Source organism: Nicotiana tomentosiformis, chromosome 1 (genome assembly GCF_000390325.3).
Source record: "Nicotiana tomentosiformis chromosome 1, ASM39032v3, whole genome shotgun sequence".
In the NCBI taxonomy this organism is placed as follows: Eukaryota; Viridiplantae; Streptophyta; class Magnoliopsida; order Solanales; family Solanaceae; genus Nicotiana; species Nicotiana tomentosiformis.
The window spans coordinates 40,275,020-40,278,645 of record NC_090812.1 but is presented as its reverse complement, the minus strand read 5'-3'; positions in this window follow the sequence as shown (position 1 = coordinate 40,278,645).

Sequence of the window (3,626 nt, the reverse complement as noted above, 5' to 3'; positions counted from 1 at the left end):
TCCGAAAAGTTTTTATGTGAAAAATAGATTAAAATGTGAAATAGAGCTTTAAAACTCAACTGAGTTGACTTTGGTCAATATTTTGAGTAAACAGACTCAGATCAGTATTTTGACAGTTCTGGTAGGTCGTATCATGATTTGGAACTTGGGCGTATGCCCGGAATCGAATTCCGAGGTTCCTAGCCCGAGATATGAAATTTTGATGAAAAATTTAAAAGATGAAAGCTTAAAGATTTTTAAGAAGTTACTGATGTTGGATTTATTGACACCGGGTCCGTATTTTGGTTTCGGAGCCCGTTATAGGTCCACTATCATATAGTGATTGTATTTCATAAATCTAAGTCTATATTCATCATTTATTTCGGATTTAGATGGAAGGAATTGGAATTTTTATAAAATCTTCCAAAAACGAAAATATAAGATTTGAAGGTCCATTTGACATCAGAATTGGATAAATGTTATATGGTTGAACTCGTATCGGAATGGGTATTCGGATTTCGTAATTTTTTTTAAGATTTGAGATGTGGGTCCCATTGTCGAATATTTAAATGAATTTCAGATTTTTATCCGAAAAATTAATAAATTCACATGGAATTAATTCCTATGATTCGTATTGAATATATCAAATTATTTGTGAATAGATTTGAAGCTTTTGGAGATAAATTTAAAAGGAAAAGTTGTGGTCGAGTAATTGATTGGAATTTGCAAAGCAAGGTAAGTGTTGTGATTAACCTTGACTTGAGGGAATAGAACCCTTAAACTATTTGTTATGTGAAATGCATGTGAACGACGTATAGGCGAGGTGACGAGTGTCTATACGTCGTCAAATTAATGGTTTGCATAATTACTTGAAAAATCATAAATCGTTTAATTCATGAATTAATTATTATAATAATTATTTCTCTCATATTCTTTGTCAAATATTAATTCTTGAATTCCTGCATTAATTGTTACATGCTATTTGAATTATGTGTCTTAATTGTTATTTGACATTTAGTATATTAAATATTAAACTGCCTATTTTCTCCCTAATTTCCATAATAATTTGCTATTTGTCATTGTTTGTTTTATAATTAAATCATAATTATTGTATGCTTGTTGTCTTATAATTTTATATTAATTATTGCATTTATTGGGAAAATTTCTTCTATAAGAATTGGTAAATGGATATATTGGAGGATCGGGTTGCACGCCGCAACAAAATTGATTGAAATGGATATATTGGAGGATCGAGTTGCACGACACAACAGGCTTATTAAAAAATCCATATTGGAGGATCGGGTTGCACACCGCAACAGACTTATTAAAAGTCAATATTTGGGGGATCGGATTGCATGCCACAATAGACTTATTTAAAAGTCAATATATATACTTGATTAAAAATAATTATATTAGAGGATTGAAAATGAATATATTATGAGAGCGGGTTGCACGCTGCAACAGAATTGAATGTGAATATATTGTGAGAGCGGGTTGCACGCTACAACAGAATTGATGGAAATGATAATTGGTTATGACTGCTGAATTGGCTTCAATTATTATAAATGAGTTACCTGATTTGTTTCTATTATTTTTGTTGTTACTAATATTGCGTACAGGTAATGTAAGTGACCCGCCTTAGCCTCGTCACTACTTCGTCGAGGTTAGGCTCAGCACTTACCAGTACATGGGGTCGGCTGTACTGATACTACACTCTGCACTTCTTGTGCAGATTTTGGAGTTGATCCCAGCGGCGTACCATAGACTTGCTCGGATTTCAGCTATTCAGAGAAGACTTGAGGTATAACTGCACGACGTCCGCAGTTCTGAAGTCTCCGTCTACTTTACTTTAGTTGTGTGTTTATTTCCAGATAACTTTATTTTATTCAGGCCCTTATTTGTATTATTCTAGAAGCTCGTGCACTTGTGACACAAAATTCTGGGATGGTATTTAGACACTGTTGTTTTTATGAATTATTCACTATATTTCAGACTTTACTTCCGCAATCGTTCTTTATTATTAATAAATTTAAAAAAAATGTTTAAAAATTGTTTAATATTATTCTAACGTTAGCTTACCTAGCAAGTGAAATGTTTGGCGCTATCACGGTCCGAAGGTGGGAATTTCGGGTCGTGACAGTTGATATCAGAGCACTAGGTTACATAGGTCTCACGAGTCACGAGCAAGCTTAGTAGAGTCTGAAGGATCGGTACGGAGACGTCTGTACTTATCTATCAGAGGCTATGAAGTTTAGGAACAGTATCACTTCTTTCTTATTCTGTCGTGCGATTTTATTCTATCATCGATAATTGAACCATTCTACTCTTATTCTCTCGCAGATGGTGAGAACACGTAATACCTCTACCGATGGACAAGGACTAGAGCCCCCGGTGGCAACTATGGCCAGGGGTAGAGGTCGAGGCCGAGGTCGTGCTAGAGGCCAAGGCAGAGGCCGAGGTAGAGCTCAGTCGAGAGTTCGAGCAGCTGCACCTGTTGAAGAACCTCATGTGGATCTTCAGGAGGAGGTTCCAGTTCAAAATGTACCAGTTGGACCAGTTCAGGTCCCGGAAGGATTCATAGCCACTCCAGTACTTCAGGATGCTCTAGTCCGTTTGGTAAGTCTTATGGAGGGCGTGGCCCAGAATGGTACATTTCCAGTGGCACCAGCCGTCTCACAGGCCGGGGAAGGAGCACAAACTTTGTCACGACCCGAAATTTCCCACCGACGGGATCGTGATGGTACCTAACATTTCACTTGCTAGACAAGCCAACGTTAGAGAATCATTAAACCAATTCTTTATTCACATTCAGTAATTAACAATAATTAACTAAGATAAAATATAATAAGTGCGGAATATCATAAAGCTGTATTAATTACTACCACCCGGATATGGAGTACAATTCACGAGCATTCTAGAATTTACTACAAGTAATAGTCTGAAAAAAAATACAACTGTCTGAATGAAAGAAACAGTAGAACAGAAAAGATAGATGGGGACTTTAAGGTCTGCGAACGCCGAAAGATCTACCTTGAGTCTCCGGACAGCGGACCAATAGCAAAAATCTCGATCATCCCGAGCCAGTATCAAAATCTGTATAGAAAGTGCAGAGTGAAGTATCAGTACAACCGACCCCATGTACTGGTAAGTGTCGAGCCTAACCTCGACGAAGTAGTGACGAGGCTAAGGCAAGGCACCTACAATTCAACTTGTACAATTTAACAATGTATATACAAATAATAGAAATGAAGAACTAAACAGGAAATGTCGGGAGGGGAACATACTGAGGGGAATGCAAGATAAAGAACTACAAAAAATAATCACCGGAGCAGTCAATATACCATGAATCAACAGGAATAGTGAATACAGTAAAGGAAAAATGCACGGCATCACCCTTTGTGCTTTTACTCTCAATCTCACCATAAAATTAATAGAAATGGCACGACATCACCCTTTGTGTATTAACTCTCATATCATGGCACGACATCACCCTTCGTGCTTTTACACTCACAATATGGCACGGCATCACCCTTCGTGCCTTAACACTCACAATATGGCACGGCATCACCCTTCGTGCATTAATACTCACAATATGGCCCGACATCACCCTTCGTGCATTAACACTCACAATATGGCCCGGCATCACC